General features: G+C 36.2%; 1 pseudogene across 1 annotated transcript in view; it reads right to left on the bottom strand.

Moving 5' to 3' along the window:
• LOC308432981 (TIP41-like protein) overlaps positions 1–23,450 on the bottom strand; it is a 32,130-nt pseudogene extending 8,680 nt beyond the window's left edge. Inside the window, exon 1 of the transcript in view lies at positions 23,309–23,450. The product of the transcript in view is annotated as a TIP41-like protein (transcript). The remainder of the gene's footprint in view (positions 1–23,308) is intronic.
• Between the last annotated feature and the right edge of the window lie 4,462 nt (positions 23,451–27,912).

Raw genomic sequence — 27,912 nt, 5'->3', positions numbered from 1 at the left:
CTGAGGTATCGCCAGACTGATTTCCAGAGTGGTTGTATCAGTTTATAACCCCACCAACAGAGGAGAAGTGTTCCTCTTTCTCTACAACCTTGCCAGCATCTGCTGTCATCTAAGTTTTCGATCTTGGCCAATCTGACTGGTGTGAGGTGGAATCTCAGGGTTGTTTTGCTTTGCATTTCCCTGATGGCAAAGGATGTTGGGCACTTCCTTAGATGTTTCTCAGCCATTCGATATTCCTCAATTGAGAACGTTTTGTTTAGCTCTGTACCCCATTTTTTAATAGGGTTGTTTGATTCTCTGGTGTCTAGCTTTTTGAGTTCTTTGTATACTTTGGGTATAGGGCCTCTATCTGATGTGGAGTTGGTAAAGATCTTCCCATTCTGTTGGTTGCCGTTTTGTTTTCTTGACAATGTCTTTAGCCTTACAGAAACTTTGCAGTCTCATTAAGTCCCATTTGTTAATCTTTGACCTTAGAGCTTGAGCCATTGGTGTTTTGTTCAGAAAAATTTCTCCTGTGTCTATGTGTTCTAAGGTTTTCCCTAATTTCTCATCTAATAGTTTCAGTGTATCTTGTTAAATGTGGAGACCTATGATCCACTTACCCTTGAGCTTTGTACAAGGAGATAAGAGAGGGTCTATTTTCATTCTTTTGCTTGCTGAGTGCCAGTTGGACCAACACTATTTGTTGAATAGCCTGTCCTTTTTCCATTGAATGTTTACAGCTCCTTTGTCAAAAATCAGATAATCATATACGTGAGGGCTCATTTTAGATCTTCTATTCTATTACATTTATCCATGTGCCTATTTCTGTACCAGTAGCATGCAGTTTTCAGCACAATTTCCTTGTAATATAGCTTGAGGTCAGGAATAGTGATTCCTGCAGATGTTTTCTTGTTGTTGAGGATGGATTTCGCTATTCTAGGTCTTTTGTTATTCCATATGAAATTGCACATTGATCTTTCCAACTCAATGAAGAACTGGGTTGGAATTTTGATGGGGATTGCATTGAATCTGTAGATTGCTTTTGGTACTATGGCCATTTTTAAAATGTTGATCCTTCCAATCCATGAGCATGGGAGATCTTTTCATTTTCTGAGATCTTCTTTGATTTCCTCCTTTAGACGTTTGAAGTTCTTGTCATACAGGTCCTTCACTTGCTTAGTTAGAGTCACACCAAGGTATTTCATAGTTTTTGTAACTATTTTGAAGGGTATCTTTTCCCTAATTTCTTTCTCCACATGTTTGTGCTTTGAATATAGGAAGGCTACTGATTTGTTTGAGTTAATTTTGTATCCAGCCACTTTACTGAACTTGTTTATCAGCTATAGGAGTTCTCTGGTGGAATTTTTGGGGTCACTTAAGCACACTATCATGTCATCTGCAAAGAGTGATGTTTTTACTTCTTCCTTTCCAATTTGTATCACCTTGATCTCCTTTTGCTGTCTAATTGCTACAGCCAGGACTTCCAGTACTATGTTGAATAGGTAGGGGGAGAGTGGGCAGCCTTGTCGAGTCCCTGATTTTAGTGGGATTGCTTCAAGTTTCCCACTGTTAAGTTTGATATTGGCTGTTGGTTTGCTGTATATTGCATTTATTATGTTTAGGTATGGACCTTGGATTCCTGTTCTTCTAGGACTTTTAACATGAAGGGGTGTTGAATTTTGTCAAATGCTTTCTCACCATCTAGTGAGATGACCATGTGATTTTGTTCTTTGAGTTTGTTTATATGGTGGATTACATTGATGGATTTCCTTATATTAAACCATCACTGCATCCCAGGGGTGAAGCCTACTTGGTTGTGGTGAATGATCGTTTTAATGTGTTCTTCGATTCGGTTTGCAAGGATTTTGTTGAGTATTTTTGCATCAATGTTCATAAGTGAGATTGGTCTGAAGTTCTCTTTCCTTGTAGGATCTTTGTTTGGTTTAGGAATGAGGGTTATTGTAGCCTCAAAAAGTGAGTTAGGTAGTATTCCATCTGATTCTATCTTGTGGAATAGTTCAGAGAGTACTGGTGTTATATCCGCAATAAATGTCAGATAAAATTCTGCACTAAACCTGTCTGGACCTGTGCTTTTTTTGGTTGGGAGACTTTTGATGACTTCTTCTATTTCTTTAGGTGTTATGGGGTTATTTAGATGGTTTACCTGTTCCTGGTTTAACTTTAGGATCTTGTATCTGTCTAGGAATTCATCCATTTCCTCCAGATTTTCCTAGTTTGTGGAGTATAGGTTTTTGTAGTAGGATCTGATGATTTCTTGAATTTCCTCAGTTTCAGTTGTTATGTCTCCACTTTCCTTTCTGATTTTGTTAATTTGTATACTCTCTCTTTGCCCTCTAGTTAGTCTGGCTAGGGGTTTATCAATCTTGTTGATTTTCTAAAAGAACCAGCTCTTGGTTTTGTTGATTCTTTCGATGGTTCTTTTTGTTTCTATTTCGTCTATTTCTGCCCTAATTTTGATTATTTCTCGCTGTCTACTCCTCTTGGGTGTATCTGCTTCCTTTTGTTCTAGAGCTTTTAGCTGTGCTGTCAAGTTGCTGATGTATGCTCTCTCCAGTTTCTTTTTGGAAGTGCTCAGGGCTTTGAGTTTTCCTCTCAGTACTGCTTTCATTGCATCTCATAGGTTTGGGTATGTTGTGTTTTTGTTTTCACTGAATTCTAGAAAATTTTTAATTTCTTTATTTCTTCTTTGACCCTGCTATAGTTTAACAGAGTGTTGTTTAGTTTCCATGTGTTTGTGGGCTTTTTGTGGTCTTTGTTGTTGTTAAAAATCAGCCTTAGACCATTGTGATCTGAGAGGATGTAAGGAAGTATTTCAATCTTCTTATATCAATTGAGGGTCGTTCTGTGTCCAATTACGTGGTCAATTTTTGAGAAGGTGCCATGGGGTGCTGAGAAGAAGGTGTATTCTTTTACTTTAGGATGATATGCTATGTAGATATCTATTAATTCCAGTTGTTTCATAGTCTGTGCTAGTTTTACAGTGTTCTTGTTCAGTTTCTGTTTCCATCATCTGTCTATTGGTGAGAGTGGGGTATTAAAGTCTCCCACTATTATTGTGTGGGATGAAATGTATTTTTTGAGGTTTAGTTTGGGTTTCTTTTATGAATGTGGGTGCTTTTTTATTTGGAGCATATATGTTAAGGATTGAGAGTTCCTCCTAACAGATTTCCCCTGTAATCAGTAAAAAGTGTCCTTCCTTATCTTTTTTGATAACTTTTGGTTGGAAATTTACTTTATTCGATATTAGAATAGCCACTCCAGCTTGCTTCTTGGGGCTGTTTGCTTGGAAGTTTTTTTCCCACCCTTTTACTCTGAGATAGTGTCTGTCTCTGTCTCTGAGATGAGTTTCCTCTATGCAGCAAAATGCTGAATTTTTTTTTTTTTTATGTATCCAGTCTGATAGCCTATGTTCTTTATTGGGGAGTTGAGATATCAAGGAATAGTGGTTGCTGTTTCCTGCTATTATTGCTTTTGCGGGTTGAGTTGTGTCTGTGTGTTTTCCTTCTTTTGGTTTTCTTACTTAGGAGTTTTCTTGTTTTTACTGGGATGTAGTTCCCCTCATTGTATTTGGTTTTCCACCTATAATTCATTTTAGTGCTGGGTTTGTGGTCAGATATTGTGTAAATTTAGATTTGTCTTGAAATATCTTCATCTCTCCATTTATGGTGATTGATAGTTTTGCTAGGTATAGCAGCTTGGGCTGGCACTTGTGCTCTCTTAGGGTCTGCATGATGTTTGTCCAGGCTCTTCTAGCTTTCATAGTCTCTGTTGAGAAATCGGGTGTGATTCTGATTGGTCTGCCTTTATATGTTACCTGACATTTTTCCCTTACTGCTTTTAGTATTCTTTCTTTGCTTTGGGCACTTTGTGTTTTGACTAGTATGTGTCGGGAGGTATTTCTTTTCTGGTCCAACCTATTTGGAGTTCTGAAGGCTTCTTTTATGCTCGTGGTCATCTCATTCTTAAGGGTAGGGAAGTTTTCTTGTATGATTTTGTTGAAGATATTTACTGTGCCTCTTAGTTGATATTCTTCTCCCTCTTCTATTCCTATTATCCTTAGGTTTGGTCTTCTCATTGTGTCCTGTATCTCCTGGACATTTTGGGTTAGGATCTTTTTGGTTTTTGCATCTTCTCTCGCTGTTTTGTCTATGTTTACAATGTTGTCCTCTGCCCCTGAGATTCTCTCTTCCATCTCTTGTATTCTATTGGAAATGCTTGCCTCTGTGACTTCTGGTTTCTTTTTTAGGTGTTCTACCTCTAGGGCTATCTCTTTTAGTGTTTTCTTTTTTGTGTCAATTTCTGTTTTAAATTTCTTCTTCTATTCCTTCATCTTATTGGTTCTGTTTTCCTCTAGTTCTTTGAGTTCTTTGGGTGTTTTTCTTGTTTCCTCTTTAAAAGCTTCTGATTCTTTTTGCTTTTCCTCCCGTTCTTGTTTAAGGATCTCTATCATTGTCTTGAGGTATGATTTTAGGTCTGTGTCTTCTTTTTCTGGAGTGTTTGGCATTCCAATGTTTGCTGTTGTGGGAGAGCTGGGTACTCATGTTGCCAGGTTGTCTTGGTTTCCTTTGGATATGCTCTTTTGCTTTCCTGTTTCCATCTTGTTGTCAGTGATATGTTCTTGACTTTCCCTTGTACCTGGTCTGTGTCCCTGGATCTCTACTGGTCCAGGTGGCGGATGGTCCGAGCCTTCTTCTGGGCCCCAAAGCTGCCGGGTGGGAACAGAGTTCCCAATGCTGATCCCTGGATCAGGCAGGGCAGTGGTGTGCTTTCTGTGTGCACTCGGCAGAGATCTCTCTCCTCACTGGCTGCTCGGATCTCCTTCTCACCAGACCTCAACCTTTGGGAACTGCTGGTCCAGGTGGCAGATGATCTGAGCCCTGTATGGATAAGATTTCAACCATACACATACATCAGGTCATAGGTCACAAAATGTAAATTGTAATAATGCTGTCTTGGATTATATGGCAGTTTGTCAGGAGTGGAATTAGATGTGTTTGAGAAATGTAAGTAATATGAAAACTTCTTAGTTATACATTGAGTGTCAAAATTCTGCTCATGCTGTAACTGTTTAATTCTTCTTACTGATTAAGGAATAGAAATTTATTTCTTTTATTTGAAACTTCTTAAGTAAGAGTAAGAGTGCCACACTTCCCTGTGTGATGTCACTAGTAGACTCTTAGACCAGAAATGCAGTTTGATCTGAACTCTATAATTATGTAAAAGTTGTGGGGGGGGGGGATAGGGGGAAGCAATGAGGTTTTTAAACTTAAATTGACTTTTATATTATTATTCCCAAAGAATGTTTACAAAAGCTATTAAGTACTATAAGACATGTGCAATTTGTGGAAGATAAAGCTGAATTTTCAATAACCATGGACACAAAATATCTTAGTGGTGTTTGTAGTTAAAAAAGAAGAGTTATGGAATAATGCATGTGGTTTTGTTCTTTGCTTCCCTTGGCAGTTTGAGGATGAACAAAGAGCTGTAGATGTGCTATATAAGTGGTGTATCACTGACCAACAGCGTCTGCCCTTCTTGCTTGAATGTTAACTCAAACACAGTTTGGTCATTCATTTTGGAAGTTGACTGATAAGGGCTCTTACAAAGAGGCCAGATACCCATCCAGTCTTCAGATGATCTTCATTTTCTCTTCTTTTTAAGCACTTTGTGTATCTAGTCATGAGTGTCAAGAAAAAAAATCAAACAAAACCTCACAGTTTTACTGTTAGTCTTCTTCATGAAATTTGTAATATAGATCAGATTGTGTCTTTACAATAAAGAATATATCCCTTGACATTAAAAGTACTAATCTATTTGTAACCTAGCTTAACACTCTTCAGCAAAGAAAGATTTTTTTTAGTTAAGAAAATGTGCATTTTAGAAGTACATACAGGAAAGGATTTTTGGAAATTCTGTAACAGAAAGGGTGAAGTTATTGTGGCCATATTACAGAAAATAACAGCAAAGTAAAAAGGGTTATTAGTCTATTTTTTTTCTTTAATTTTCTTTAATCTTTTTTATACACTCCAAATTTTATCACCCTCCCTGTACACTCTCTGACTGTTTCATGTCTCATACCCTCTCTCCCCATCCCTGTCTCCATGAAGATAACCCCACCCCCAGCACACCCCCCACCTCCCACCCCACTAGACCTTTCCACTCCCTGGGCCCTCCAGTCTCTTCAGGCTTAGGTGCATCTTCTCTGACTGAACTCAGATCTGGACATCCTCTGCTGTATATGTGTTGGGACCCTCATATCATCTGGTGGTCCAGTGTCTGAGTAATCTCAGGGGTCCCGGATAATTGTTACTGCTGGTTTTCCTACAGGGTCACCCTTCTCCTCAGCTTCTTCAAGCTTTCTCCTAATTTAACCATAGGCGTCAGCCTTCTGTCCATTGGTTAGGTGTAAATATCTGCATCTGATTCTCTCAGCTGCTGTTGAGTCTTTCAGAGGGCAGTCATGCCCTTTTAATGAGCACTCCATAGTCATAGTGTCAGGCCTTTGGGCCTCCCTTTGAGCCCCCACTTTAGGCCTGTCTCTGGATCTTCTTTTTCTCATGCTCTTCTCCATGTTTGTCCCCACAATTCTTTTAGGCAGGGACAATTATGGGTCAGAGTTTTTGACTGTGGGATAACAATCCCATCTCTCACTTGATGCCCTTGTCTTTCTGCTGAAGGTAGGCTCTACAGATCTCCATTCTCTACTGTAGGGCATTTCATCTAATGTTCCCCCCTTTGAGTTTTGAGAGTCTCTCACTTCCCAGGTTTCTGGTACATTCTGGAGTGTCTCCTCATCTCCTACCTCTTGAAGTTGCCTGTTTTCATTCTTTCTGCTGGCCCCCATGGCTTTAGTCCTTTTCCTCCAACCAATACCTGATCAGGTTCCCTTCTTCTTCCTGTCCCTTTTCTCACTCAGGTCACTCCCTCGCTCCCCATCCTGTAATTGCTTTCTTCTCCCTCCCAAGTAGGATTGAGGCATTCTCACTTGGTCCCTTCAGCTTGTTAATCTTTTTGAGTTCTGTGGACTGTATCCTGGGTATTCTGTACTATTTATTGGCTAATATCCACTTATTACTGAGTATATACCATGCATGTCCTTTTGTGTCCCAAATTACCTCACTCAGGATATTTTCTAGTTCCATCCAGTTACATGCAAAACTCAAGAAGTCCTCATTCTTCATAGCCGAGTAGTATTCCATTGTGTAAAAATACACATTTTCTTCTGTTGTGGGACATCTGCATTGATTCTAGCTTCTGGCTATTACAAGGCAACTATAAACACAGTGGAACACACGCCTCTGTGGCATGGTGAGGCATCTCTTGGATATATGCCTAAGAGTGGTATAGCTGCATCATCAAGTAGATCTATTTTCAGTTTTCTGAGGAATCTCCAGATTGATTTCCAGAGTGGTTTTACCAGTTTGCAATCCCCCCAGCAATGGAGGAGTGTTTCTCTTTCTCCACATCCTTGTCAACACGTGCTGTCACCTGAGGTTTTGATCTAAGTCATTCAGATTGGTGTAAGGTGGAATCTCAGGGTCATTTTGATTTGTATTTTCCTGATCACTATGGATTTTGAAACTTTCAAGTACTTCTCAGCCATTTGAGATTTCTCTTTGAGTTGCCATATCAAATAACACACCAAAATGTCTGCTTCTATGCTGCCCTTTTTGAATCTCCTGCTTTACCTTTCACCTTACCAAAATTTTTCCCTGCCCCACTTTCTACTCTCCAATTATGTAATCACCTTGACATCAACCTATACATTACCCTTTCTGTTTACTTAAAAAAAAAACTTTTTACTCAAATGTAAGCTATCTATAACTATTACCATTTGAAAATCATCTAAATTACTATGTTTTCTCAAAATTAATTAGTTTGGGTGGGCTATAAAGCTAAATTAGTCTTCAACTTTATCAGGAATCTGAGAATGGCCAAATATCTTTAAACATAGGCAGCCTAACATGACTTACAGAACTGAGACAAGTTGTAGAGATAAATCTTTACTAGTAGTTCCCTGTTAGCAACATGTGGGAGAAAGTCTTCAGGCTTCTGGCCCAGGTTCAACTTACAGACCTTTGAAATGTTGAAATCTTGAAGGGCTTATAATTTTGGTTTGGAAAAGATTATCAATTGACTATTCTGCAATGTGTCCCTTTTTGGACAGTAGAAGTCTATAGATGAAATTTCTGCCCAATGGCTGCCTAGAGGCAATGTATACCTCACCTGGAGGTAGAGATGATCAATATCTTCATTAAATTCACCAAAGGGTAACTGTAAGAAGCAGGTATGTCTCAACAAAAGATAAATAACATTAAATGTCATAATTTATGGATTTCTGACTTTTTGAAAATCATCTATCTATAGAAGGTAATTGAAACCATTGTCCATTAATTATTCTTAGCTATTTCTGGTAAGAATATTTTTAAAACACACTAACTGTGAACTAAGAGCCATGAATTTGTTATTTTGCCCCTTGTTCCTATGTTTAATCAATTCAGAAGTTTGCAAAGGCATCAATAGAAGCACGGGGTCCAAACCATGTACTTTAAAAATTTTTGTAATAAATGGTTACTAGAGCAATGCAAAGATATGACTTTAGCTTAGTTACCAAACAAGATTATGGCTGTACAAATAAATATGGATAATTCCTCCCTGTTAAATTATGACCATTTCTAAATTTCAATTCTAAATTTCTCATAAAATAACCTTAGAATAACTACCTTCAACCCCACAAAGTCCAGGAAATCAGGGCAATGACTCTTCATAGGCTACTTCAAGCTGCATATGGCTGTTGAGATAGATATTTAGAAGCAGGGAGGGGATGAGGAAGCCAAATGGGCCTCAAGAAGGAAGGTCAATTTCTGTAATCTCTGATGTTTGTCCTGGCCAGATCTGGCTGAAAGTCCCTGAGATCAGAAATCTAAACAGGTCAGTTCAGCATTCTTATGATGAGCTTCACCAAAGTTGTATATTCTGTGATATATAAATCTCAAAAGGAACATTTTAGTATCAAGATATCTTCTTGTTTGATTCTCTTGAATCTAGCTTTTCAGGTCTCTATCAAATCTGATCCATATAACTCTGAAAGGTATCCAGAGCTGAATCATCCTTTTTAAAAACACAAAGACAAAACCTTTCTCCCAAAATAGTGAGTAGGCCCTGCTGTGCTGACAGTGAGACCACACAAATGACTGAGAGCTTGCTCCATGTTCAATGAGTGTCCAATGAATCTATTAGATTTAGTGTATTTGGTTTTATGTTGATGACCTTGATCCACTTAGACTTGAGCTTTGTGCAAGGTGACACATATGGATGTATTTTCATTTTTCTACACACAGACTGCCAGTTTGACCAGCACGATTTATTTAAGATTCTTTCTTTCTTCCATTGTATATTTTTGGCTTATTTGTCAAAGAGCAAGTATGCATAAGTGTATGGTTTTATTTCTTGGTCTTGAATTCTATTCCATTGATCTACCTGTCTGTCTCTGTACCAATACCATGCAGTTTTTACCACTATTGCTCTGCAGTAGAACTTGAAGTCAGAGATGGTGATTCCTCCAATAGTTCTTTTATTGTTAAGAATTGTTTTTACTATTTTATTTTTTTGCCTTTCTAGATGAATTTGAGAATTGCTCTTTCTATGTCTTTGAAAAATTGTGTTGGGATTTTAACTGGGATTGGGTTAAATCTGTAGATCACGTTTGGTAGAATGGCCATTTTTACTGTGTTAATTGTGCCAATCTATGAGCATGGGAGATCCCATTTTCTGAGATTTTCTTCAATTTCTTTTTTGAGAGACTTGAAGACATTATATATTATTTGTGGCTATTGTGAAGGGAGTTATATCCCTAATTTTTTTCTCAGCCTGTTTATCATTTGTATAAAGAAAGTCTACTGATTTATTTGAGTTAATTTTATATCCAGCCACTTTGCTAAAGTTGATTATTAGCTGAAGAAGTTCTCTGGTAGAATTTTTTGGGTCACTTATGTATGCCATCATATTATCTACAAATAGTGATTGATACCTTTACTTATTCTTTGCCAATTTGTATTCCTTTGATCCTTTTTTGTTCTATTATTGTTCTAGTTAGAACTTTGAGTTCTATATTGAATAAATATGGGGAGAGTGGGCAACCTTTCTTGTCCCTGATTTTAGTGAGAATGCTTCAATTATATCTGCATTTAATTTGATATTGGCTGTTTGTTTGTAGTTAATTGTGTTTATTTTGTTTAGGTATGTTTGAAAGGGTTCTTTCAGTGGAAGTATGGATGAATAAAATAAGGAATAAATTGTTTTTTTTTCTAAACTCCAATAGTACCACATGGTTTAGAAAGAATAGTTCAATCAATGCTTTCAATGACATATTTAGAGCATATTATATAAACCATGTGATAGGAAGTTCCATATTTATACTCTCTAATGTCCTATATGGCATTCTATGTGAAAGATATTTTTAGTACTTTGATCTGACAACATAGAGCAGAATTCCTCTTGGATAATATATTCATTTATGAAAGTAACCCACTGGTAAGTCTATCAGTATGGGTGCTATAGAAGGAATTTTTAAGAAATTGGACTAAAAAGCTTCTTGTTTTCCTCTGAAGTCTTCTGTATTTTTATTTAGTGGCCTAGTAACTACTGATAAAATCACTTCTCTCATTCTAGGGGAGAAGCCTGAGCAGAATAGAGCATTCAGCAAGAAAAATAGGGAAGCATTTATTATACACAGAAACTCATTTCCCAAAGATCTGAAGAAATCAAAATCTGATTGAAATTATCTTGCATGTTAAAGACTAACTACTGTCCACAGGGTCCCTGGTATTTTTTGATCTTTGAAACTTTAAAAAGTCTGTAACATTTATATCTTAAAGTATTTTTTCAGAAAAAATATTAAGGGTAAATTCAACATAGAAAACTTTTCTAATTCACTATGTCACAAGGATTTTTAGAACTGTAGTGTGGTGCTTGCTTCAGCAGTACATATACTAGAACTGTGGTGTGCTTACAGACAGACATGGGACAATTAGCATTTCACTCCTGTACCACAGCATATTCTGATACAATTTATTGCCTGTTAAACCATCTCCATAGTGCAGTTGTAATGCAGGGAAGGAAACAATCACTGCTGTTTAGTGGCTGGACTGTTGGCTGCTTTCCTTTGACCTTGTGGACTGTGAGTTCATCAGTTTGATTTCTAAAGACATACACATTGTTCAGAAATGTTTACCAGTTATGAGTGATGGCTAATTTTCCATGTTGTTCTCATACATAATTACATATATTCAAGCAAACCATAACAACTGAGACTATGCATAAAAATTTACAACCTTTCCATTGCATTAGGTTAGAAATTTTTGAAAATGTGTTTTAACTCTTATATAAACAGTAAATAAAAGGCTTCTTTTTTTTTTTTTTTTTTTTTTAGTAAATGTTACTGTGGTGTTTTTCTTTTGAAAAATCTGGCTAATGAGATGGCTATTGGGTTAAAGTGTTTGCTGACAAGCCTGACAACTGAATTACATTCCTAGGATCTATAGTAGAATGCCACATGTTACATTAGAGTGCATAACTATGGAGCCTCACAGAAGATGGTTTGTATGTTAATCAATGGATATATTATTGAAAACAATGTTCTACCTATGCTTTTTTCTACCATTTGATCTAGTGAGATTTTGGACTTTAGAAAAAAATAAATGCCAATCCTGAGGCCTACATAAAACTGACACCCAGAGGCTATTCCCTGACTTACATATGTGTACCTGTGAACACACACATACACACACACACACAAACATACACACACAGACATACACATGTGTACCTGTTAACAAACACACAGACACAGATACAGACACACACATGTGTACCTGTGAACACACACATTAAAAAATAAATGTAAAAAAATTCATCTTTATCTTGTTATTTTATTTTTTAAATCTTGCTATTATTTAAGAGAAATGCCTTTATAAGTAACCATGAAATTCTATTTATTTATTTATTTGTCCTGAAACATAATCACTTCCTAAACATTTCTAATACTAAGATTCTGAATTGCCTTAAAACCACCAAACAATTTTGAGAGAGAGAGAGGGAAGAGGAGGAAGAGGAGGAGGAGGAGACAGGAAAGAAAATGAAGAATTTAAATTCAATCCAATGAAGTAAAACACGTGTGTGTGTGTGTGTGTGTGTGTGTGTGTGTGTGTGTGTGTATGTGCTTGTGTGTGTGTCGTCATCTTTTATAGCACTTATAACTTCAGTTACAGTTTAAATGGGTTGTCAAATTTAGATTTAACCCAATGAAAAAAGAAGCCATCTTTTATGGCATTTATAATGGTCTATTGCAGTTTTTTTTTTAATTCTTTTTTTTAACTTTATTTTAAAAAACAAAGATAAAAAAGAAATAAATTTTAAACATTTTTGCATAATCTATTGCAGTTTAACTGGTAGTCTTTATTATATATGATTTGAGGAGAGCTACCATCCTTATATTTTAACTGTGTTGTCTTTTTTAATGTAATGGTTTGAGGGGAGGTTCCATTTTTTATTTCATTTGTTACGTCCATTTCAGTTTAACTGGGTTATTTTTGTTTTTTCTTTTTCACCCTTTTGAAGTTGAATATTTTCTGCATTTACATTTCAAATGTTATCCTCTTTCCACAAACTCCCATGCCCTCTTCCCCTCCCCTTGCCTTCATGAAGGTGCTCCCTCTCCCAACCACCCTCTCCTACCTCAGCACCTTGACATTTCCCTACACTGGGAAAATGAGCCTTCACTGGACCAAAGGCCTCTCCTCCCATTGATGCCAGACAATGACATCCTCTGGTACATATGCAACTGGAGCCATGGGTCTCTCCATGTGTACTCATTTGTTAGTGTTTTAGTCCCTGGGAGCTTTGGGGGGGTTTAGTTGGTTGATAATGTTGTTCTTCCCATGGGGTTACAAACCCTTTCAGTTCCTTCAGTCCTTTCTCTAGCTCCTTCATTGGGGTGCTCATGTTTGTTCAGTCTGATGGTTAGCTGCAAGTATCCTCATCTGCATCATAAGGCTCTGGCAGAACCTCTGAGGAGGCATCCATATTAGGCTCCTGCTAATAAGCACTTCTTGACATCTGTAATAGTGTGTGGGTTTATAGGCTTGGGTTTGTAATGTGTGATTTGAAGAGTTAATGATGTGGGAAGTCATTGCTTTTTCTTAGTGTAATGACAAGATGGCTACAAGTAAAACTGCACTGTGTGTTTAAGAATTATTCATGTTTAGAATTTGATAGAGTTTACCCCCCCCCCCCCCATTAAATATATTGACTTTGTGATTGTGGAGAGTTTCAGTTATCTTTCAAATATTAATGTTCTGGGATTCTTAAACAGTAAGTATTGTTACATTCCTTTTACCTGTAAAATAACTTTGTTTGAAGTTTGACTGACTAGTTATCTTCCCAGCTAGTTTTTTGAGCAACATACAAGATTAATGATGGAGAAACCCTCACCCAAGCCTGTTTTCTTTTTCTGTAACTTCTGCTTTTTATCCAAGTTTCTTTGTATACATTATGTATTGTGGTCACTCTCCCATATGCCCTCTCCTGTTTTCTTCCTACTTCAAACACATCTCCTTCTTACCTCCAAATGTCTTTGCACAGTTTACTAACTTTGGTTTTCTTTAGAGTGCCAGAGTTTAATTAGGGCTGTCCTTGTGAATCCTGAGTTTGGAACTAACCATTAGAGCCTGACAGGCTCAAAAGTGCATATGTATACTATGACTCTCAGTCTCCCAGCATCCATTATCAATATCAATATCTGTTAACAATAGATCAGCCTCATAATTCCATTTAGCCTACTGTTAGGAGGAACTAACTTCTCTGGCACAAGCCCCAGGACAGACAAAGATGTAAGTCTGTGGTTGCCATACCTGTGTCAGACTTAGAAAATGGTACTGCTCAGTTTTTCTTCCCACCCTCTAGCTTGTACATTTTCTTCCATAATATTCTGTGTGCCTCAAAGGGGTGTTATAAATGTCTCATTTAGAGCTATTCTCTCAGTTCATTTTTTAATGTCTGTACAGCCATGGATCTTTGCATTTACATCTATTTTCTGGAAGGAGCAGCATCTCTGGTTAAAGCCAGAGTAGCTTCTGCCTGACCCAGGTCAAGTTCAAACTGTTTTCTTTTTTTGATATGAAGAAATTTGACATGGCTTTGGCTGTAGAAATAATATTCCATTTTCCAAAATTTTTATTAGCATTGTTATCAGAGATAGTATCAGAATTAAAACAAACTCAGAAACTTCTTTTATATTTTAGGAATTTTTGCTTTTGGCTGAGGCTAGAGTCTGTGTGAATTAATGATCTCTATAGTGAATCATGTTTTTGAAATGAAACATCTTTGTAGAAAAATAAAGTTTCAGGAAAAAATGATTATAAAATATGTGGGCACAGAATATCCTGGTTGAATTTTGTCAACTTGACACAAACTTATACCTGGAAAGAGGAGATTATAACTGAGAAAAAAAAAAAAAGAATTGTCTTATAGGCAAGTTTGTGGGGACACTTTCCATTAATTAATTCATTTATTCACCTTACATCCTGATTGCTGCCTGTTCTCTTTGTGCTTCCTGCTCCCACAGTCCCTCTCCTCCATCTTTCCTCCTTCCTTCTCCTCTGAGAGAATGGAGGCCCCCTGGGTATCCCTCCCACTCCCTTCCCCCATACTGGCACATTAAGTTTCAGCAGGGCTGGGTACATTCTTTCCTACTGAGGTGAGACAAAGCAGCCCTGTCAGAGGGAAAGGATTCCACAACCAGACAAAAGCTTTAGAGACAGCAGTTGTTGAAGGAGGCACAAGAACACCAAGCTGCGTATCTCTGCAGCTAGGTCCAGCCTGTATATGCTTTTTGGTTGGTGGCTCGGTGTGTGGAATTCCTATCTCCTTCTGGGCCCTCAATTCTTGCCCCAACTCTTCCTTTAATGGTTGATTCAGAAAAGCTCAGGCTACTGTGGTTTGTGACAATCCCGGGCAGATGGTCTTGGGTGTAAAGGAAAGAAGAATGAATAAGCCTAAAGGAACCAGTGAGTAAGTAGCACTCTCTCATGGCTTCGGATTCATTTCCTGCCCTGACATCTTCCAGCAAATATAAGATGAAATAAACCTTTTGCTCCCCAATTTGCCTTTGGTCATGGTTTTTCATCACAGTAGGAGAACTTAGGACAAAGGCTTTTAAACATACTTCTTAACTCATTTATACCCTGTGATTCTTAACTAAGTTTGTGTTTCTTGTGACAGCACCTTAAAATTTTGACAGAACTTTAGACATCATTAGGAATTTTACATTTTTTTCTCTACAAACTTTATAATGTTTTCTTTTTAATCTGTTATCTTCATCTAGTGAGATAACTTTCATGGCTTGTTAGAGCACATTCTTGTTGAGTTCTTTAACTTCTCAAGCTCAAAGTTTGATATTTTAATGTATAGATTCACCCAAAGTTTACACTCATTTGGGTTTGTGTTTGTGTTTTGCTGAGCTCCTATCTATTTTTTTGTTTCTTTATTTAAATGTAGAAACCTAACCTGCATTCTCTATTTTTCTATGTTCTATATATTGCTATATATATGTATGCATACTATGTATATGTGTTTCTGTGTGTGTAATATTCACTATTAGTATTAAAACTAGCGTCTTCCTCAACTATCTTCAAGAATGACTACAAATTTTGAGATTATTTATCGGGGTCTTTCCAATCATAATAAGCTTGTTAAATATGTAAAAATTTCTCCTACTTATAGAAGTATATTCTTTATGAATACAAACATATTGTCCATAGAGAAGTTTATTAGTCCTTCATTTACCTATCAAGGATCATCTTTGATAGTAATTACTTATAACTTTATTTTTATTCTCCAGAGGAATTTTAAGACGGCCTAGCAGTATTTGAGTCCAAAGATTTCTGTCCAAGCACTGAAGCCCTTCATGACCAGGTCATTGGATAGATGTGCAGAGAGTAAAGAGAAGGGAGAATTTTGGGTTTTTTTGAACCTGTCCTTCCCCCCCCTTTCTGTCCTTTTAGTATTTAGTATTTCTTAAATGTCTACTAAAACTAAATTTTCAGTACTCAAATTATCAAATAAATAAATTAAGACAGGAAAAATGACGAATAATCTTTTGAATATTCACCAAATTCACTTTTTTTTTTTATTTTTACTTTTAGGGTGCTTTTGGATCCATTGGTTGGATCCCTTTCTTCTGTTTGGCATTTTAAAAGATCTTCTTGTTGGCTTTGAAATGTCTGGTAACATAGTTTCACAAATAGTTTTCTGGTCTGCTTAATTTCTCCTCGGGTCTGACTAGTCACATATTGGACGCCTTTCTTTTCCCCTTCATTTGCAAGCTTCCTATTTCATTCTTATTTCTCTTCATAGTGAGCTGTTCTTGCAGACATTTGATCTGAAATTAGTTTTATTTATTTATTTATTTTTGCATCTGTCTCATAGAAAGGACTATTTCTAATCTTAGTCATGTTCACAGTCTCCCCTCGTCTTCATGTACTAGTTTTCTTTTATAGTCTATGGATCTGTGCAAAGTGAATACTTTCCTTTAAAATAATAAATTTACATTGTAAAAATCCTACTGAAGCAATTCTTCTACTCACTACTTCCTACTACTACTAATTGTTAAATTTTCTGTGCTGACCTAGGCAATACAATAGATACAAATTTTATAAGAAATAAGTAACAGATAAGGTTATAGGATGTATGGATTAATGAGGTCTCTGATTCAGTGTGTGATCAAAATAATATGTAATTGTCAATTATTTGATTTGGAACTCCAATTATGAAGTAGATTATATAAGTAATAATGTGGATTTTTTTATTATTTACACTTCCGTGGGCAGATAGAATATACATTTTGAAATGTTTTTCATATTTGCTTCTATTTTGACACATAATAATGAATTATTTTAATTTGTTATTTGCCAGTTCTCTTCAGTAATTTACATGTGCTCAAAAGCTTTCATTTTGTGTGTGTGAAGTTAAATATAATATCTACATATTGTTTGTTCAACTGTAGTGGATATTTAACAAATATTTGGGGGTTATGTGAATTAATATATTGTCATATTAGTTTCATTACTACACTGAACTCTACTATAATACTATATTTTAGCACTGTTTTAAAAACATGTAAAAAACAAGGAGAAGAAAGGTAAGTGATAAATTATTATTAATTCTTAATCTAAGAAATTTCTTACTTATTTTACTTGCATCTTGAATTGATTTGAATTGACAGTGGCCAGGCCATAATGCTTGTATAAATGCAAATATTCTCACATTTTATCTTATCTCATTTAGCCAGATCCCATTAATGAAGTTTGTATGTAAGCATGGAAGCACTCATCACTTTCACCTTTCCAAACATGTAGGGATTGAGGAAGTAGCTTGTCATCTTGGAAGATGACTCTGGTTGTAGAGTTTCTGTGTGCTTCTTAACTCAAAGTAGTGCCAGTTCAGCATGGATCATTATAATAATAGAGAATTGTGTGCTGATGTACAACAGGAGCTGGTAAAAATTCTTATCTTATTAATTTGGCAGGACTGAGGTCCTCTTCTGTAGAATGCAATTTCTTCTCCAAGGATGTGAGGCATCTGTTCTTACTCAGAACCAAATAGAGAATGTTTCATCTGCATTAGCCCTGCTGTTTAGTATGCTTGGGGCTCAGGATACTTTAATATATAGACTAGTTATTGCATCTCGAGTCTTATGTTATTTCCTTGAAAAACCTCCAAGTATAATATAGCATATACATATAATATATATGCATGTATGTTGCATATGCATGTACATTTTATTTGAATTTACTCTGAGTATAATTTGACTACTAAGAACATATTTCAGCTACTATTTCTCTAAACAATACCAACATTAACAAGTCCAGTTATCTAACACAAAATTTAGAACAAAAAGTCTTATTTGTCTTCTTTTTTCTTTAAAAATACATTTGTTCACCTAACTAGGAAACCTAATCAATTTACCACCCACTTGTTAATAAACCAAGGTTCTTAGTAGAGCTTATTTTTTTCCCTTTTTATCTGGGTTTTGATTTTTGAATTGCTAAGAAAACTCCCTAGAACTTTCATACTCTCTGTTTTTAGAGACCAAAGGTTGTATCACAGCAGTAGGGGGTTCTGCATGGGAAGAATGCCTTTGGGTGTCCACGCCCTGTTCTACAACCATCTGCTTTGCAGATGATACACACAAGCATTGATTTTTTTTCCTGCTTTAAAATCTGAAAAACAGATTGGAATCAAAATTCTACCTCAGTAATGCTTAGAAAATTAATCTTCACAATTGGATCACATTGTTTAGGAATTTCATCCTTGAACTCTTTGTTCATTTCAGGAATGGACACATCACACCTATAAATATCTTCTGCAGAAAATTTTCATGCTGCTGTGATGTCATTCTTTGCTGCAGCCTGGTTATATTTCACCCCCTTTCCAAATTAGTTTTAAATGCTGTTCTGCTGTGAAGAGTATTCTGGATTTTGTTCATTATCTAGATCACTGGATTTATACCACATCAATATTTACATTGGCTTACATACCTTGGCTTTGTGTTTGCTTCTCTAGTCAGACTGTGATTCACTTGATAACAGAATTTTTTTTATTTTTGTTGTGCTGTCCCAATGCAAGGTATATAATGGGCATTCAGAGCCTACCTGTGGAACTGATACAAAGTCAATGCCATTTAAGGAGCCTAATTCTAATAGAGAACATGGATGTCTTTAAACTTTAAAACATTCTGCAGTCAGAAATTTTGGAAGTGGTGTCATTTTCTCTTATCATAGACAATTAGGTGACAGGAACACCCAAAACAAAACAAAACAACAAAATAAAAACAAACAAACAAAAACCCCACACAAGCAATAAGCAAACCAGAACTGCATCCTCCAGTTGGCACAGGTTCAAGCTAGGCCTCAAAGTAGAAGATGGAAAGAGACTCTGGATCAGAAGTCAGCCCTCAGTAGCCCTTGTGAATCCCTGTGAGTTTACAAACTTCCACACATTTCTCCTCAGTTTTCCACTGTGATAGAAGAAGCAGGAGAAGGGCTTGGTGGATTGTGAGGTAGCTAATACCACATACCCCATGCTAGAGGCCAGACATTTGAGAGTTTTATGTACCACACTGTGAGAACGATGTGAGTAGTTCTTGATGATGTGGATATAGGTTTTTGAACTGGCACAAGAAAATAATCTTTTTTAAAAATTGAACAACTTTATTTTAAAACACAGAGATAAATGTACAGATTTTAAGCATTTTTGCATAAAAGTATATGAATACATTTTTGTCAGTACTTGATTTTTTTAAAGGTTTGATAATATACACTAATATCTTACTAGTTACAATGAGCATAAAGTACATGTAAAATAAGATGTAACCTGGAAATAGTCAACATTTTCTTAGTGTGTAAAGATTAAGCATAATGGTTTTTTATTCTTTTTTTTTTTTTGGCCTTTGTTTTACTTGAACTTCATATAGTCTGTGAATTGTTTCTGGGGTGTTCAGAACTTTCTTGGGTTAGTATCCAATTATCAGTGACTGCATATTATGTCTGTTCTTTTGTGACTGGGTTATCTCACTCAGGATGATATTCTCTAGATGGATCCATTTTCTTAAGAATTTCATAAAGTCATTGTTTCTGATAGCTGAATAGTACTCCATTGTGTAAATATACCTCAGTTTTTGTATTCATTCATCTACTGAAGGACATCTGGGTTCTTTCCAGCTTCTGGCTATTATAAATAGGGCTGCTATGAACATTGTGGTGCATGTGTCTTTGTTGTATGTTGGAGCATTTCTGTGGTATATACCCAGAAGTGGAATAACTGGGTCTTCAGGTAAAAATGGATAGTCCAGAGAATAGGGGGGTAATGAAGGCAAAAGAATAGCAGATAGAGCCTGTAAGGTGTGAATATCCAGAGACAAGGAAATGACACAAATCTCAAAGTTAGAATGAATTTGTTATTAAAACAGAATGTGTTTCAGAACAGTTATTGAGGCTTGGAGATGGTGAAATGGCTGATATATCATTTAAGAAGACAATTTTAATGACTACATTTAAGATAGATTTCAGGAGAGTTATAGTAAAATAATATCTGTATGTCAGTGGCATGAAACACTGAAATAAATGGAAAAACAATTAAGACAAAATACGTGCCACATATGGTTGACTTTATGTTTGTTTCCAATCTGAACAAATACTGCTTAGGAAATTAAAGAGATGGAATAAATAATAATAGCCATTATATTTCATGAATATTTATTAATAACACTAGACATTTTAAGATTACCATTTCTTAAGATCCTAATGAGTATATGTAGCAGAGGATGGCATTCTCTAGCATTAATGGGAGGAGAGACCTTTGACCCAGTGAAGGCGTGTTTCCCAGTGTAGAGGAATGCCAAGGCACTGAGGTGGAGAGGATGACTGAGAGAAAGAACACCTTCATGGAAGCAAGTGGAGAGGGATGGGTGATGGGAGCTGGGGGGGTGTGGATGGAAATTTGAAATGTAAATACAGAGAATATCCAATAAAATACTAAAAAAAATCCTAATGAGTCAACTGAGTTATTAGTACATTCTTATAAATAAAACAAGGGCTATTATGATAGTATTAGCAATATTATCTTAATATAGATTTAAAAATATTGGTCATTTTTTAAATTTACATTTTAAACATTATCCTTCTTCCTGGTTTTCCCTCCTCAAACTCCCTATTCCACCCTCCCTCCACTCTGCTTCTGTGAGGGTGTTCTCCCAACTGCATACCTACTCCTGCCTTAACACCATATCATTCCACTTATGCTGGGGCATCAAGCCTCCAAAGGATGAAGGGCCTCTCCAATTGATCACAGATAAGAACATTTTCTGCTACATATGTAGCTGGAGTCATGGATTCCTCCATGGTTGTGATATACTCTTTGGTTGGTGATTTAGTCCCTGGGAGGTCTGGGGGATCTGGCTCATTGACATTGTTGTTCCTCCTATGGGGTTGCAAACCCCTTCAGCTCCTTCAGTCCTTCTCCTACCTCCTCTATTGGGGTGCCCATACTCAGTCCAACAGTTGGCTGCAAGCGTTGTCATCTCTATTGGTAAGGCCCTGCCAGAGCCTCTCAGGAGATAGGTTTCTGTCAGCAAGCACTTGTTGAAATCAGCAATCGTGTCTGGGTTTGGTGTCTGCATATGGGATGGATCCCTAGATGGGACAGTCTCTGGATGGCCTTTCCTTCACTCTCTGCTTCACTCTTTGTCCCTGTATTTTCTTTAGACAGGAGCAATTCTGGGTTAAAATTTTGAGAATTGTGGGTGGCCCCATCCCTTAACTGGGTGCTATGCCTAATTTCTGGATATGGTCTCTACAGGTTCTCTCTTCCCTTTGTTGGGTATTTTGGCTAATGTAATCTCATTGAGTCTTGGGAGTTTCTTGATTTCCTGGCCTCTGGGACTTTCTGTTGGCTATGCCCATTTCCCCATCCCCCATTGCTACACACCTCTGTTCAATCTCCTGACCCTCTGTACATCTCCCCTGTCTCCTCCAACACCTGATCCTGCCCCCTTTTTTCTTTCCACCTCTTCTCTTCCTCCCAAGTCCCTCCCACCTCTTACCTCCCATGATTATTTTGTTCCCCCTTCTAAGTAGGACTGAAGCATACACACTTTGATCTTCCTTCTTCTTTACCTTCACATGGTCTATAAGTTATATCATGGGGATTCTAAGCTATTTTTTCTAATATACACTTATCAGTGAGTACATACAATGTATGCTCTTTTGTGACTAGGTTACCTCACTTAGGATGATATTTTCTAGTTCCATCCATTTGCCTAAGAATTTCATTAAGGCATTGTTTTTAATGGCTGACTAGTACTCCATTATGTAAAAGTACCACATTTTCTGTATCCTTTCCTCTTTTGAGGGACATCTGGATTGTTTTCAGCTCTGGCTATTATAAATAAGGCTGCTATGAACATATTGGAGCATTTGTTCATGTTACAGGTTGGAGCTTCTTTTGGGTATATATGCAGGAGTAGTATAACTGGATTCTCAGGTAGTACTATGTCTAATTTTCTGAGGAACCACCTGGTTTATTTCCAGAGTGGTTGTACCAGCTTGCAATCCCACAAGCAATGGAGGAGTGTTCCTCTTTCTTCACATCCTTGCTAGCATCTGCTGTCACCTGAGTTTTTTATCTTAGCCATTCTGACTGATAGAATCTCAGGATCATTTTGACTTGCATTTCCCTGATGACTAAGGATGTTGAACATTTCTTTAAGTGCTTCTTAACCATGGGAATTTCCTCAGTTGAGAATTCTGTTTAGTTCTGTACCCCATTTTTAATAAGGTTCTTTGATTCTCTGGAGTCTGATTTCTTGAGTTCTTTGTATATTTTGGATATTAGCCCTCTATCAGATGTAGGGTTGGTAAAGGTTTTTTTTTTTTTTTTTTTTTTCTCCCAATCTGTGGGATGCCATTTTGTTCTATTGACAGTGTCCTTTGCCTTACAGAAAATTTTCAATTTTATGAGGTTCGATTTGTCAACTGTTGATCTTAGGGTATAAGCCATTCGTGTTCTGTTTAGAAAAATTTCCCCTGTACCCGTGTGTTTGAGGCTCTTCCCCACTTTCTATTCTTTTAGAGTCAGTGTATCTGGTTATATGTAGAGGTCCTTGACCCACTTGGACTTGAGCTTTGTACAATAAGATAAGAATGGGTCAATTTGCATTACTCTGCATGTGAACTGCCATTTGAGCCAGCACCATTTGTTGAATACGCTGCCTATTTCAATGAACTGTGCAGTTCTTACAATGTTGGGAGTAGACAGAGTGAGATGACCTAAACTGCATTTTCTATGAAATCACTAAGGGAAGCAAGCCAGACCATGTTAACAGACAGTAGAACTAGGTATCGGTTAGAAAGAATGTTTTGAACAGGGGAAAGGGGGTGGATTGTAGAGACAGGGAGATGGGAGGAGGACTGCAGAGAGAAGATGCAGGAAGGAAACTGTGGTTAAGATGAGAGAATAAACAAAAGCAAATTATCACATAAGAAAAAATATTTTGAGAATGTACCAGAAGTTAAATGTTTCTACCCAGCCATGGGCTGAATATGCCTGCCTATGTATTTTGCTTGTCTCATAGAAAACTTTGTAAACAATTTGAATTGCATCAATGAGGTCAAATGGAACACTCACTTTTAGACACTGTAGGAAGCATCAAGTCTGGAAAACCTTGTACCTGTATTCTCTCTCTATTTGCCCATTTCCTTGCACTGATCAGCAGTGCCAACTTTAGTGCAGGCCACCAAAGCACTGTTTTTCATTCTGACTACCCATGCCACAATCAGCTCATACTCTCCTGTTCCCTGGGAGTCAACTCTGGCCACAGATGCACAAGTCATGTTGCTTTTATTCCAGTACAGAAGAAAGAAAATTGTCTTTTGAGTCCATGACTAACAAATTTGGAAAATGAGAGAAAAAAGTAATTTCATTTGTCTAATGAATTTTGTCTTTATTTAAGTAACAGAAGTGCAAACTATTAAAATATTACTTGAAATTCTAGTACAAAAGAAACATAGCTTAGTAAAATTTTACTTCTGCCCAAATCTTGATTTTCAAATGACATTCATAAATCTGCCTTCCTAACCCTGTTTCAAAATAACCTAAGGAATATGAACCAATATAAAAGTTAAAGTTGGAGAGATGGAGAGATGACTTAGAGGTTGCTGTTCTTGCAAAGAATCTGATTTTAGTTCTCAGAATCTTGTCATGCAGCTCACAACCATATGTTACACAAGCTCCAGAGGATCCAACACCTCTGGCCTCAAAGGGCACCTGCAGTCATGTGGACATGGCACACACATGTACATTGAATTAAAAGTAAATCTTTAAAACTTGATTTTGAGCAGTTAAATATGTTGTTATTACATGATCTATATTTTAAAATGTTAGAAGATAATTCTTACATAAAATAGAATTTTATTTTCTTTGATAAATTTTTTATATGTTGAATTCTACTGCAGTCTGTAAAAGGCTGGTGATAGATGTGAGTTTATAACTTGCATACTTTCATCACATTTAAAGGCTCATGTTTGAGGTTTTGCTTGTAGAGTCAGCTTGGTTAGTCTTAAGGCTAAGGAAAGAAACTGGCAGAGTGCATTGAGTCCTAGAGATGGTACTCAATACTGCAAAACAAACCAACAAAGCCACCAATCCAAGGGTGGGTCAATTTAACTTTAGTGAAAAACAAACACGAATTAAGAAAAAGGTACCAATTGCAAAGTAAATATTTCTGATATCCTAAAGATATGAGCTGTTTTATTTAACATTTGGCTTCTGCTTTATCAAATAGTATAAAACAAAAAAAATCTGATCCATCAATAATAAAATGCAAATAAAATGCAAAATAAAATCTAGATTGTGAGCAGCTGGGAGGGAAGCAAGCTGGCAGCTCTCAGAGTGTTGCTGGGAAACTAGGTAACATTATATTACAAGACAATGAGCTTACAATATAATGAAGGAAAAACATTGTAATAATCAAAATAGGGTGGATTTAGTTAAATTTAAAGAGTTAAAATAAATATAGAATAAAGTAAAAAATATACTTAAAGTAACATTAAAATGTGTATGTCAAGTCTGGACACTTGGCTTTTTCTCTCTCCAATTGCCACATTGGTGCATGCTTTGTTAGTGTATTTCAGAATATATGTGTATGTCTCCCTGTATATGTCAATGTACAAACATGGAATTTCACGTGTTTGCATATACATGGTTTTATGTACATATAATATTTATAAAAATAACAAAATCTATAGCTGTCAATATATAGGTATTGCTATAAAAGAAAATGTCTATTCATATAATACACAGGTATAAAATGACGTACTAGATGCAGTATACATATACCATTTTTAGAATTTTATATGCATATTTATTTTTTATTTATTTTCTTTTTAAAATGAGATACTCTGTATTTACATTTGAGATGTTATCCCTTTAGCCCACCCTGCTCCCATCCCCTTCCCTTCCAGTTGCATTCACAAAGGAGTATTGTACATACACAGATATAATGGTTATATTGCTTTCATTAGAAGATTTTGTTAACTCTCTGGAAACTTGTCATCTGTATAAGTTTTGTCTACTCTGTTCTCCCGTCTACAATTCCATTTTCTATGAATAGACACAATGTAGGTTAGTTTATAAAATTCAGTCATAAACACTGAATAAGTTAATCAGGAATTTTCTGTACTTTTACTGCTGAGGAACTGGAACTTAATTAGGATTCTACCTGGGTAGGCCCCAATCTAGTGACAGCTTATCATAATGTGTGCCTGACCATGACCCATCCATGGAATGAATGTTTATTCATGCATTTATCTGTTAATTTTCAGTGCTTATGAAAAGCGCTCAACAATAATAACATATCTGATTTCCATTTGGGGTCTGTCACATATTTGGTGTGGGATTATCTTTCAGCTACAGTCAGTAAGTTGTCTGATGATTGGGCCTGTGTTTGAGGGTTAATTATATTCATAATGTGAAACCCAACTATGCTTACCATATTTAAGTTTTAAATATGCTAATTGTAAACAGACACTTAAATTTAATTATTTTTGTTTTAATGTCATTTATAGAATTAAAGAAGAGACCAATATTGAGTGCTCAGTTATGATGTATTTGTTTATTAACCTGAATATTTCCCAAGCTTTGGGATTTTGCCTTAGTATTTGCAAAGAACAAACAATAGGAAGGCTGAGATTAACCTGTTCATAAGCAACATTTTTGAACCAAGGAGCAAGGATTATCAGAAGTCATTAGATTGCCTCTTTTGTGAATGGAAACAGTATTTCTTTTACTGGGGAGGCATTGGCCACTTCATGAAACATCCAAAGCCCTTGAGATATAATCACAAAATCCCAAGTGAATGTATGGCAATAATTTACCATAAACTATTTAAATTATAAATAAAAATTGCTCAAATATCTAGGCTTTGGATGTAGGGGTTGAGATAATAGTGTTTGATGATCTATGTTAATTTCTATTTGGTTGATTAGTTGAATTAAATTTACTGTATTTTAAATTAAAATTTAAATCAATCCTTCTTTCTTTTCTTACTTTAGTGTACCCATAATTGTAAGTTGAAATGAAAAATAAAAAATACAGGAAAATAACTTGAAGATTTATTTTATGCAATATATAATCATTATATTCTATCCCCTTCCCTCCCTGCTAATCCTGTGGTCCCAGCCTACAGATACTGAGATACTGTCTTTAGTAGAAAGATGACTTTCTGAAACTTTGATACTAATGCTTCTTTGAATGCATGAATCTAGAGCTCCATAGAGGAGATAGAGATAAAAAGATAAGATTGGAACTAGAAGGTATTTCCTTTGTAAAGCTCCAAAGAGATTCTCCCCGATTCTCTCATCTCCATTCTTTTATCCACATTTAAGAGATGTACTTGGAAATATTTTCATAATAGACTTCACTTCATTTTCCTTGAATCAACCTTTGGCTTGTGTTTTGCAACTCTCAAATTTCAGAAAGGTGTTTTACGTATAATTTTAAAAATTCATTTATTGGATGTAAATTTACTTCATAAAGAACTGTTAAAATTATAGACTACAGTAGCATCTAGCAAGACGTCAAAAGGTTATGTTTACATTGTAAATTGCTGTAGGGGAAATTTCAGGAACTTCAGTTATAAATTACTATTGCTGCTATAAAATTGCTTGGTTAGAGACAGGATGAGGTGCTGAGTGTCAAATGGGCATTAATAACTTTACAAATGGAATGAATAAAATGTTAAAAAATAGTCACTTTATGAATCCAGACAAACAAGTCAGTATGCTGATTAGTTTTTGTTTTTAAATCAACTTCACATAAACTCAAGTCAGTTTTAAAGCTGGAACCTAACATTATCAGACTGACCCATTGGGCATGTCTGTGGCTCATTTTCTTGATTAATGTTTGATGTGGGAGGGCACAAGTCACTGTAAGTAGTGCCACTATGGGCTGGAAATTCATGGTTATGTAAGAAAGCAAGCTAGTAAGCAGCTGTACCTATAGTCTTTGGCTCAGTTCACATTGCCAGGCTCTAGCCATGAATGACTGCTTTGGCTTCCTTGGATGATGGACTATCACTGGAAAACTTAAAATAAATCCTTTTATCCTCAAGTTGCTTTTGGTTAGTATTTTGCCACATCAACAGAAAAACTATGATTGTCAGTATGTAATTTCAATATATTTTTCTTGATATTTTAGGAAGCTTGAGGAGATTCTATCTGACCATATCCTCCATACACTGAAATGGAGGAGCTGAGTTCATGTACATCTCTCTTTTACTTTGATTAGAAAGCCCAATCAATTCCCCATCCCCTACCTTCATGACAAAGAAAAGAATAATAGCTCATGTATTTGTCAGAGCAGAGCAAGGCAGGGTTTTTTCTTATATAAAATACAATCTATTTGCCTTATAGAAACTTTGTAATTTTATGAGGTCCCATTTATCGATTCTTGATCTTAAAGCATAAACCATTAGTGTTCTGTACAAAATTTTTTCTTTCATACCCATGTGTTCAAGGCTCTTCTCCATTTTCTCTTCTATTAGTTTCAATGTATCAGGTTTTATGTGGAGGTTCGTGATCCACTTGGACTTGATATTTGTACAAGGTGATAAGAATGGATTGATTTGCATTCTTTTACATGCTGGATTCCAGTTGAGCCAGCACCATTTGTTGAAAATGATGTCTTTTTTCCCCAATGAATGGTTTTAGATTCTTTGTCAAAGATTAAGTGACCATAGGTGTGTGAGTTCATTTCTGGGCCTTCAATTTTATTCCATTGATCTACCTGCCAGTCTCT

Source organism: Micromys minutus (genome assembly GCF_963924665.1).
Source record: "Micromys minutus genome assembly, chromosome: 19".
Taxonomy (NCBI): Eukaryota; Metazoa; Chordata; class Mammalia; order Rodentia; family Muridae; genus Micromys; species Micromys minutus.
The sequence above is the reverse complement of the archived record's forward strand: the minus strand, read 5'-3'. Positions and strand labels throughout refer to the sequence as shown.